Consider the following 12,108-nt stretch of genomic DNA (forward strand, 5'->3'; position numbering starts at 1 on the left):
AATCTAAATTTCTTGCATATCAGCTTGTATCCATTGTTGCTTCTCTTACTCCCCTGAACCTCTCAGAAGAGTCCAGCTCAGATTTTAATTTGTCCAACCTTCAGGCAGTGCTCCAGGTCAAAAAAAATCACAGACCCATATCCTTGACAGCTCTGTCATTTTTAGGGCTCCAAAAGAGTTAATGCAAGAGTTAAAGCCTCAAAAGAAAACCAGTTCTGGTGCCTAGAAAGGAATATTTTTTGTGCACTGAAACAACTGGATTCATACTGTAATTTTGACAAAAGATTTTACCAAGGCAGTTGCCAAATAGTAGAAATGAAGTTTGTTTGATTTTTTTTTTTATGAAATGATAAGTTCCTCTGGAGCTAGGAGGGTGAATGTTTATCACCAAGCTATGCCCTCTTATAACAATCAAAACATTTCTGAGCTATAGACAAATATCTTAGCAAGATGCATGTTCTCCTTAATGGAAAAGTGAATTCTAGCCACTGTGATGCTCCATCTGATGAGGATACTTAGCTGTGATGGTGTGGAATAAAGTGCTTTATTATACTACAGTGAACCACACTGCTAGTGCTGGGAATATGGTTAATGCAAGTATAGAGAAATTACACCGTGTCTGTTTTGACTTTCTGATTTCCTTTAATGGACACACAGCCTCCAGGCCAAGCGCTTAGAGTTTTGTGCCATGCCATTTTCTCCAATTATTAGCTAGGCTTTTCCTCCAAAGTACCTGGTGGCAGTGGTTCATTCTCAAAACCACCATTCACAGCAGGGAATTTAAGGGGCTTGCCTTCCACATCCAGAATCCTTCGTTTCAGTCCTGTTTTCCTTTAATAACACATTAGCCATTTGAACACATTAACATGTCACCTGCAAACGCAGGAAACTGCAAAGCCAACACCTCCCGGTGTGGGATTGCCTGTGGATTTTGTTAGCTCAGCGTTCATCCTCCAGTTGTGGCTCCTTTTCCCTCATTCAGATCCTCCTTAGCTCCTTGTGCAGACGCTGTGTCGCTGAAGGCAGCGCCTGGTTCTGCGGAGGGCAGGGCAGCGTGGACAAACTCTTCTTTCCGGGGTCAGTCTGCTGCAGGAGGCAGCAGGAGAGGCCAATTCCACAGGGAAGCACACAGTGCAGCCCCATGCATCCAATTCCAGCGCCCTTGAATGGCAGTTTATAAGAAAGCCTTGCTGTTTTTGTATTGCTGGTGCTCGCTTGGGGTTGGTTTGCCTTTTTGTTTTCCCAGTGGGACTGCCTCAGACAAAGGTATTTGAGGAAGCAGAGGGACTGTCAGAAGTCTTGGGTTCCAGTTATACACGTGTGCATTTTACGCATTGAATAAGGGGGGGTTAATCTAAATATTCAACATACATTCATATACACATGTATACATACACAGTCATGTAGAAAAGGACTGCTTTGTGCCACAGCCTCTCCTTCTGCTGTGTTGAAAACTTACTGAAACCCCAGACAGAGTACGATGCTCTACTTCACCCTTTAAATCTCTCTTCCTGTCAATCCCCAGCCTGTTTATTTTCCCCACCCCTACTGAACCTGGCTTGTTACGTGGAGCTGAGTTACTGCAATGGCCTGCCTTCAAATCTGTCTTAGTCTTGTCCAGGCAACGAGGAAATGCGTGCAAAAATAGTCTCCTAGGAAAACTGACCATGGAAAATTCAGCTTAAGGAGCATTAGAAGAATTTATTGCTGTCACGTGGAAACCAACGAGAGAAATTACATCTCCCACAGCAAGCTCCTTCTGGGGGCATTTCCATTCTGGGGAATGGAGGGAATGTCCACCTGAGCAAGGCCATCTCTGAAGCCAGGAGGTCCCTGCAGCATGTGGCCATCCTTGCCCACCCACCAAAGTCTCCCTTTGCTGAGCCCACTTGAGTGCTGTGGAAATCCAGATGAGGCAATCCAGCTCTGGGAAGAGAGTCAGCAGCTGTTCTTTGCCGGCAGCTGTCATCTCCCAGCCAGTGTGAGGGACATTTCCCTGGAAGGCAAGGTGCTTTGCCTCAACCCCACCCGTGTCTCCCGCAGCCACAGCACTCTGCATCCAGGGCTTTCTCAGTGTCCCCTCTGTTTCCTGACAGTTTTCTGGTTGTTGCCTTTTGTCAGGCAGAGTGCAGGATTTGCACTCCTCATTGACGCAGAGAAGGTCTTGGGGGCTGTTTTGTCTTCTTCACCCAGGCACTTCTGTTATTTCCTAGCTCCCAGCCCAAAACTCAGGGATAAACTCACACTCAGGACTACTGTCCTTGAGAACCACCTGAAAGACCTGAGCTGGCCTGCCCTGTGTGGGAAAGGGGTCTGAGCAAGACAGTGGGCAGAGCAGCCTCTGCCAGCTGCAGCCTCCCGTGGCTGTGTCCATGCTCTTTGAGCTGAAGTGAGGAGAAGACAGAAAGGTGCTCTGCAAGGATTCTTTTTGGCAGGGTTTTCCTAAGAAGGTTATTCCCACATGGTTCCAGGACTGTGTACTGCTCCTTGCAGAGCTGGCCGGGGCAGACAGTAGTTCACAGCCCAGAACACTTACGTTCCCTCTGGCTGGCATATAGGTGCCCTGAAGACTTGACAAGTTTGGATGCAGCCATCTTTTCCTGCTCCTCGTTACCCTTTGCAATTTTTGACTTTTTTTCAGTCTCGAGCTCTTTTTCAAGCTTTACGTCATGCTTTCCATTTTGGAGATGTCAGATGATCTGTGAGAAACTGACAGTATGTGCATGAGCAGTGAGGAGACGAGGTCCATTTTAATGAGATTAACTCTACTGGGTAGTGAAACTGTGCCTCAACAAGCCCCTAGATCTTGCTTCTTTTTGCAAAGCATGTTAATAGCACAAAAGGATTTTTACACAAGTAAGGAAAGGCAATTCACAAAACAGGTTTCTTTCACTAGCCATTCATAACAGAGATTTGTATGCTACTCTTTAAGAGGTAAGCACAATCAGAAATCAGTATTCTCTTGGCTCCTGAAAACAGCCGGAAATATTTCTGAATAAAAAGTGAATAAAATCTGAATAAATTCTGAATAAAAGCTTGGGGTTCACCATTCACCCAGCAGATCCTGCAAGCACTCTCCATTTCTTCTCTGGTCACCTGTAGGAGTCTAAACAACCAAATGCAGAGGGGTGGACTTCAGTAAACAGAACACTGCTAATAAATAGAGAAACACATTCTCAATATTATCATGCATGTTCCCTGACTATAAGTGGCATTTTACCATATCTTGAGAAGGCTGTTGGTACAAACCCTGCCCTTTGACACTGAGATTTAACCCCATGAGAACTCCTCCAGTAGCAAGGGCAGAGTTTGGATGCTCATGAGGCAGGATGTGTGGAGACACACAAAGGTTGAGCACCACAATGCTTTCCAGCCCATCGTCATTTCATGAAAGTACTAAGGCGCCTTTCATCACCTATATAAGTGTCATTATTCCCCATAGACGAAGAAGTCAAATCAAAACAAAAATTTTGGTACTGTTACCATCTTGGATCTAGCACACAGACAGGCAACTAAGTTCAAAGACAATTTGGTGTGCATTTGAGGGCTGTATTAATTTTCTGACTCCCTGTGGAAATTACTGCTCGTTCTTAACTTCAAGAGAGACTCGATTAACATGGCACCTGAAGCCAATCTTCATGGCTAAATTATTAGTCCTTAGGACAGACTGGCCTCATACTTCATGCTGGTTGCCAATACAATCTGGGTGAATTCTGGAGAAGTAATCACAGCTCAAACAGGGTCAGCTGCACAAGGCCAAGGCTATTTATGGCTATTTTCAGAGGCTTGCTGTGGTCAGGAATGCCAGTGATACCTATTTCAGTTCAGAATCCTGCAGAAATCAGAAAGACATCTTCACTTAGGTCTTTAGTTAAGGAATTTCTCACCATAGGATAGAATGTTGAACTGCAAAATGACTATGTACAAACATTCAGCAATTAAGCAACACACAAAATAATTTACGCATACTGGCTAAATGCAAAAAGACAGCCAGTCCAAGTGGCAGATAAAAGCACTCTTTCAGTGGTTTCTTTTTGACCTAGACGCCACTAATTTAATATGTTCTGTAGCATCTACAGCAAATAATTTTTATGGAATGTATTTTTTAAATCTTGCTTTCCAGTGAAGTACCTTTTTTTTTTCTTTTTTTTTTTTTTTTTTATCTGGTACTCCTTTCTAAGCTATTTTTGGACCCCAATTCATGAATTCTAAGATTTCTGGGCAACACTGTGAACGAGTGAATAGATGAATAAGAGATGTAAAATATCCCAGCCTGCATAAGAGTTATCCAGTCCAGTTTTCCTGTTCTCTATTGAAATGTGGATTTAGTGATGATTTGTTCAAGCCTGCAGGAAAGCTTATTTATTTATGTATTAAAAAAAAAAAAATTCAAATGTTCTAATCTTAACTCATATTTCTGACTACAAATAACTCCTGTATTTTTGAGCTAGGTCTGGAATATCTCTCCCAGGTACCTATGGTCTGTTCTTGAATTTGGTTTTTATTTGTAAAAGTCTGATTTGTTTAAATAGCTGTAGGAAATTCCATGTAATCAGTGGTGAGAGGATATTCACTAAGTTTTAAAGGCCTGATCTGAACAACAGCAGGAAAATGGTCAACATACCTTGATGGTCATTCCAAGTATTAATTTTGACTTCAGCAGTACTAGGTACTACCAGAAAAAAACTGTAGATCTTGCATTTAAGAAAAAGAAAGTGTGGTCCTAGAAAATAGACGCAGATTTCTCCACATCTCTGTGAGTGTCCAATCTTTACATATCTGATTGCTAGCTTTAGCAGTGGGACACATGTGTGATTTATTCACTTTCAGATCTTTAAGTAAGACAACAAAACAACACTAAAATCTCCTGTTGCTTGTCAGTGAGTAGATGGTATCCATTGTGGTGAGGGTGGCTTGCAAAGGCACAGACAGCTGTAGGTACAGGTACCTTTTCAGATTGAGGTGAATGGAGTAAGGCAACAACTAAAGCCTTGATTTCCATCCATCTGGACAGCAAACAAACAAAACAAGCAGAGCAGGTGGGCACACACAATGATACCAAGACAGGCCAGGGCAGTATCAGATCAGTGCCTCACCAAAGCAATCGCAGGGTAGCAGCAGAGGGATGGATGTGTTCCTTCAGTGCTCTGAGCTGACAGACCTCACACTCCTCTCCAGACAGCTCACACTGAAAACTGCAACAAGGGCTTCTTCTGCACTATGGACGGCCCTTGTTGCTCCTTTAAGGACCCAACCTGTTGCTAGCAGCAGCTTGAGGGCAAAAAAGCCCAGGGCCTTTGGATGACATAGATCTTCTCTACATCCATGAAACAGCAGGAAAATGCTACAGGCCATATGGAGTACAGCCAGTGAGAGCTGCTGCCCAGGCCCCTAGAAACAGCTGCATTAATGAGTTAACAGCACCACAAGAAACACTTGCTTGTGCTTTCTGTGCCTCAATGTGGGCACTGCAGCTACGTTTGTGCCACATTGTACAGTCAGGCACCAGAGACTGCAGTGAAACCAGGTATTTGTCCCCCTTCCAAGGCAGGTGCTTGCCTCACCAAAGCAGCAGAGCAGCCTGGACTGGCTTCCCAGCCCCTGCTTTAGTGGGGAGCCTCTACCATGTGCCCCCACTCCAACAGCTGACAAGATATGCAAAAAGCACCAGCTGCAGAGAGATTAGAAAGATGTGTCAAAAAAAGCTTCCGTCTCTGTCTCCTGCACAGTGGACCCAGCAGATCTTTGATGGGTTTGAAGCCCTAAAAGGAGTTCTCTGTGTTCTGGTATTGCTTGAGCCTCCACAAAGGAGATGAAAAGGAGGAATAAAACATCTGAACAGCTCAATCTGGTCTGAACTGCATGCATTCATTACGGCAAAGACGGATTTCTTCTGGTTCCTCCTCCGTATCCTCCTCTTCAGTGGTGGCAGCGAGAAGCTTGACACTCCAATTACAGGATATTCACATTAAACAGAGAAGAGGGACAGCTAGTTGGTGGCAGATATTTAGGCTATGGCATCCAAGGCTCCATGCAGCCAGCAGAAACCCGAAGGAACAGATTGAAACTACTCTAATGGCCCGGCTCCTCACAACGCTTTGGTATAGACTTAAATTAGCTCTGAGCTGTCAGTGTTACCCATGACTTAAATCAGGGTCCAAATGTACTCACTTTAATAAAGCTACTGCAAAATGGGACCAGTGTTCTGGAGGCTGGAAGGGGCCCTGTTGTGTGGGGCTGCTGTTGCAGTGTAGCATTGGGAAATGCTTTTTCCATTATTTTTTTTCCCCTCCAGGTTTGCCATTTGGCTGTACCTCAGTCTGGCAGCACAAGGTCTCAGGCCAGGAGTGGATGTTCACTCTACTCATTTAAAAAACCATGTGGATAAAATCCATTCAAAGGTTTGTGCAAAAGCAAATGATGTTTGTGGCTCAGAGACTGCTTTTTCCTTTCAAACTTGAGAAAAGGTTTTGTCTTTTTTCCCCTCCAATGAAAATGGTAGTGCAGGCTAAGAAAAATGTCATTAATAATACAAACTGAGGGCCTTTGGGAGGAAATTTTAGTTTTCAAAAGTGACTACTCTGCATGAATATGTCATGCCATCAGAAGTTTATCTGCATTGTCTTGACTCTTCACATATGTATATATTTCTTTTCTGTCAGACATGGTCCTTATCCTTATTTAAATAGGGTATAATTATAGATGCCTACTTAAATTACAAGAAATAAATATAAATTCATCTATTCAATAGGCATTTTCCTAGGAAAAAATGTTTTCCTTCAGATATTGGTTTTCTTCAGGGTTTTTTCCTCTCTATTTTTAATTTAAAGCTACTTCTCTTATGTTTTATTCACTTGTTTTCATTAGGTAAAGGAATGCCTTGGCATGAAAACCTGTCCTGAATCCACTGCCTGCTTGACAGATAGATATAAAGACTTGAAACATGAGAGGAAAAGCAGATGGTTGCAAGGGGAAAAAAAACCCAACCCTTAAACAAAAGTACAAAAGTATTAAAAGAATTAAACCTAGCACAGGCACATGTATTAATACTTCTGAGTTCCATTGCATGTGCTGGTAAGACTGACAGACCTCAACAATGGATCTCTACCACCTTTCTAAAAAGGCAGAAACCTCCTTTTTGTCTCCAAATTGATCTTGACCAGTTTGTTGCAAGTAGATACTGCTTGAATTTCAAATATTGAGTGCTGGTATCTGCGATTGGCCCCACAGTGTAAATCACATGCTAATGTTTCTCTGTCTTGACTGGATGAGAATAAACATAATAATCAGGAAGAGGCCTTGAAGAAGCCACTGTGGCTTTAAATCTCTCAGGGAGCAGCAGCCGTTTAGGGAGAAGCGTCTGATAAAGCGGATTAGGGAGTTCTAGAAAATTTAAAGCCCGTTCCTTTCTTGCCCACACAGGCTCTGCCCAAGGCGTCATTCCTAGGAAAATTAGGCTGCTGTGAAATTTATTGCCAGGGTGCAGAATTTACATTTCAATTTCTTCTGTCACAGCCTGGGCTGCGGTCAGATCCCCTCTGCCTGCCTCCCCTGGTGCTGCACCCTGCACCCCTCACCCTGCCACAGGCCCTGGCCCTGCACTTCCACTACACTCTTTGCAGGAGCTGGAGACAACTGCAAACCCCTTTTCCTAAATTTGAGGAGAGCAGGGCAGGCCAGGAGGCATTGCAGAGGATGGCTGCTGTTGCTTTTCACCATATTGCTGCCCTCGTGGCCAAGCAAGGGCTTATTTTCTTGCCCCTACAGAAATTCAGTGGAGTTGAATGTTTGCACTGTCCATAAACTGCTCTCAGGGATTGTCTGTGAAGAGGTAGTCACAAGCCAAGGCAGGTGATGACTGTATCTAGATCTTTAGAAAAGGACCCATAATCCTCTTCCAAGTGTCTGTGGGGCTCTACTGGGCTCCTCACTGAGGTATGGCTCAGGTGGTACCAAAATGCTTCCATCCTGTGGGGAGGGACAGGGGGCACAGCAAGTCCTGAAGGCATCATCTGAGAAACTGAAGGAGAAGAAAAAGAAAAGGAAATAGAACACGCGGAGGGAGAAGAATAGAAATAGTGAGAAATGGCAGAGTGCAAAATAATAAGATTGCTGCAGATAGATCAATTCTGGAGTATTTGGTTGAACTTTTCAACAGGGCACTCACTGCCCCTTCGTGCTCTACGTTATTCTCCTTGTCGAAGAGGTCACTAGCAGGCAGGTTTGCAGAAATGATGATTATTATCTGGATATTCATAAACATCCAGTATGCTGCCAATCACAGGACAGAAATAGGCTGTATCACCTCTGGGTCTGAATGGAATTGGCCAAGAAAGCTTGAAATTAGCAATTTGTTCTTTTGTGGCAAAGTCTAGGTCCTAACACTGATGTCATGACTAGCTGAAATTATGTCTAAATTAGAGAAGAAAAAAAGCCCAACTTCCTCAGAGGTGTTTTGCAACTGTAAATGAGGCATAATTGTATCACCTAGGAACTATGATAAACTGTTATTAGCATTTGTGTTGCATTTCCCACAGAAATCCAGGAGGGTTTTTTATCCCAGATTAAGGGTCCCTCCCAATACTTGAATAGGAACTGTGTATGGAAATGGAGTTGTCCAGGGTGTCACCACCTTGAGGTGAAGGATAGCCTGAGGTGCAAGGGTAGAGAATAAATGTTACTGCAAGAAAAGCTGCTGAATTTCCTTTTGAGAGACTGATAATCCCACTGGCTTCTGCAGAAGCAGCTTTTGATTATCATTGCTGATGATATTAGAAGACATCTCTGGAGTCTGTCCTTTAAAAAATGTTTCCCCAGTGCTACTTGAAAACATATGGGTTGGGAACTGAAGTGAAAAACTGATGTTTTACTAACTCTCTTGGCATGATGGAGGCTTAGAAAATGATGTGTCTGATACTGGGGATGCATTTTTAACAGTAAATGAAACCAGACTGCATAAAATTTCAAAATACTAGACCGATAAATGTAGATGAGAAAAGAATTTGAAACAAGAAAAAGGGACTTATTAGAGAACCAAATGAGAAAAGATGGATCAGACCTGGAGTTGGGGTGAATTGGAGCAGCTCCATGAATTTTAGTGGGTCTATTCTGAGCTGCATGAACTCATAGGAGATCTAGACATACACTAGCAGGGCTGGAGTAAAACAGATTATTTTCAAGTGCAGCAGCATCCTGAGTGCTTTATCAATTAATAGGATGGGCAAGCAATTTGGAAGGTAACAAATTTGAGGGAGAAAGAGCAGAGATGGAGTCAGTGCTGGGGTATTTTCCTAACTCCAGTTACTGCACCAGCAGTGCCTGGCTTCAAAGAAGGCACATCTCCACGGGTCATTGCAAGCAATCAGGAAGGGAAAAAAGTGAAAAAAGAGGAAAGAGGAAGGCTCCATGTCCTAGTTGACCAGGCTTTTTCAGTCTAGTATCTTGGGAAACTGGCCCACAGTTACATTATTTAAAACAGAACAGAACACCTGGAGAGAAGGTCATGCTTTTGTTCCAGTGCCTCTTCTCTGGACAACTTAAATTTCTTCCTGAACTACATGCACTAACCTCCAGAAGATGTTTTATACCAGAACAAGTGTGCTGTGTGCTTGAATTAGATTAGGTTACTTTTGCCTAAAAAAATAATAATTAAAGAGCATTACTCTGCTACTGCTTCAGAGTATACATTAGACAAACCTCTGGCCTTAAACAAAGTACAAAACTTCACCCCTTGAGCTCCACAATCTGTGAAAAAATTAATACATTTTGATTGCTGCAGGAGAACTTTTCAGAAAAAAACTACTTTGGTAAAGTGTAGAATCTCTTGACTGGGCTTGTGGCTCTGAGCTCCCTCCAGAAATTACTGATTTTGTAAATTTACTGAAATAAAAAAACATCCCGTTTCAGTGCCTTTCCCCTCTAATGCTCTCTTTTAGTTATAACACACATACCCACAGGAAAAATCAGACGACCAGCAGATTGTGTGCCAGACAGGTGCTACAAAATTCCTGGTGAACTTCAGGAGGCTTTGGTATGCTCTTAAGAAAAAAGTAAATTCTGCTGGGGCTGGCATCCTTCTGCGCCAGTACAGGCAAGCTCTCAATCTGCTCCTTTTCTGTTAATAGGTCAGATGTTTTGACCCCTGGAAAAGATTTTTTAAATGTCAGAACTTATATTTTTGCTATATATACTGTGGCTACAGTTTCCGTTGAAGCTGTGAGGTTCTCAGCACCCTATAGAAATGTTAGATCTTAAAGACAGCTTTCATCCTTAGCCACAATCAGTTAACCTAATCTATTTTTCAGTTTTCCCATGCCCTCTTTACACTCTCTAGCTAGTAGCATAACCTCTTTTCCAAAAACCAACATAGCTAAAAAACACTTTATATCACTTTCAGTTCTTATAGAAACCAGGATAGGTTTTGCATTTGCCTACACAAAGAAGTTTTATTTCAGTGACTTGAGGCGCTAGGGTTTTTCCAGATGCAACTCAAACCATGATTTCCCATTGAAATAAGCTTTTATCCTTTTTCTAAGGGAAAGATTGTGTTATGAGAAAATTCAAATTATTTTATTCTAGAAAATGTCTAATTAAATTGAACAATAAAAATTGTTATCCTTTTTGACCGCCAAGCAATTAAGTGACCTGGTGATAGGGAATTAAGTCAGTCTTCTTCCTTTGAAATGACAGCTGAAATAGGAGAGGCGCTGTTCTTTGTCTACTGTGTGCGTGCTGGAGAGGAGGCAGAGGGGGAAGGATGGAAACGGAATAATACACAATCAGAGAAATCTTATCCCTGTTGCAATTGCAGAATTTTTTCCCATTAACTTTCCTAAGGGCAGAATTTTCCTCATTGTGTCCCATCTTCTAGGATAGCCTCATAAACAAACAAACAAGAGAAAGCCCCGATAAACCTCCTTGCATCTACTACAATTTATATTATCCCCCAAACTGTTAATCTAAAATGCTCATTGAGTATATTGTGGTGCCTCTCTCTTTCTTTGACATCACTTGGTGTAAATGGCAGTATAGCAGGAAGAGTCCATGCTAGCTTATTGAAGGAATGTGCCAATTAACTTGTAATTCAAAAATTACACAGTGGGATGTAGATTGGGGACACTGGGTTTAAAACCAGAAGCATCTAAAGTACCAGAGCTGTGGCAAATTCACCAGCATTACAGACCACAGCCTCTCCATCAAAGACAAGAGATACAGCCTCAGAGCCTGGTGACAATGTGGCCACATAGAAAGTTTTCCCTTTTACATCACTGCAATTATCTTAATTATAGGAAGTTAATTCAACTGGCATACAGTAGCTTTCATTTTCAGTGATAAAAGCATCCAAGGTGACACAATCCAAGATGTAAAAAGGACATGCATAGGGAAATTAGTGATTCTGTTAGGGACATTATATTGGCATGACTATTTTTTTTGAATAATTGTGCCCCATCTAATGCTTTTTCCAGACCATCCAATCTTTGGGTGGCTGTTGATTATACAGCGCTGTGTGATAGGATCATTGTGTATTAAGCATCAGTGAGTGCTTGCCTATACGATAAAAGTGTATACAAAAATCAATTCTATACAAATTATCTCAATAAATTGGCTGAAAGCTTGTAAGAAGTAACAAACAGATAATAATAAAATAAAAGTATCTGTTTTGGTGTCACCAGTTAGAGTAAGATGTTTGTCACAAGATATCTCATTGCAGGGATGAACAGTGGTTTTGTTTCCTTTTCCCCAAACTGCTGTAACTGTGATCTTCCACTGGATGCCCTTTAGTAAGGAAGAAGTCATTACCAACTGCCCCTTGTTACATGGCAGCATCCAGCTGGAAAAATGTTTCTGCTAGCCTGCATAAATTTGGTCTAACTATTAATTACTGTAATTAATTAACCTCTATGAGTAGAAAAACATGAAAAGAGGCTAAAGAACAAGTCGGTTTCATGCCAAAGATGTTTCTACAGTAGCTGAATACTATGCTTTCACACCACAGTTGTAAAAGTTCCTGGGTTTGTAGTTCTCCTTGTTGATGGTGGCATTAATAATTTCCAACAGTGACAGATTTCAGAATGTCAAAAGAATTAGGGCTGTAGTGTCAGAAAATAG

The 12,108-nt window shown here is 42.1% G+C and overlaps 1 long non-coding RNA gene across 8 annotated transcripts in view; it reads right to left on the reverse strand.

The window, feature by feature from the left end:
- Nucleotides 1-417: 417 nt before the first annotated feature.
- Nucleotides 418-12,108, reverse strand: part of LOC111927751 (uncharacterized) — a 31,955-nt gene continuing 20,264 nt past the window's right edge. For 6 of the 8 annotated variants that reach the window (XR_002863737.2, XR_002863735.2, XR_015286656.1 and 3 more), the window contains 2 exons: nt 9,951-10,141; nt 1,993-8,020 (listed from right to left, as the gene is read on the reverse strand). This is a non-coding gene — a long non-coding RNA (uncharacterized LOC111927751). Of the gene's footprint in view, nt 8,021-9,950; nt 10,142-12,108 lie in introns of all 8 variants that reach the window. The other 2 variants (XR_015286657.1, XR_015286658.1) reach the window with 1 other exon arrangement.

The sequence above is a fragment of the Cyanistes caeruleus genome, chromosome 5, assembly GCF_971803275.1.
Source record: "Cyanistes caeruleus chromosome 5, bCyaCae1.hap1.1, whole genome shotgun sequence".
In the NCBI taxonomy this organism is placed as follows: Eukaryota; Metazoa; Chordata; class Aves; order Passeriformes; family Paridae; genus Cyanistes; species Cyanistes caeruleus.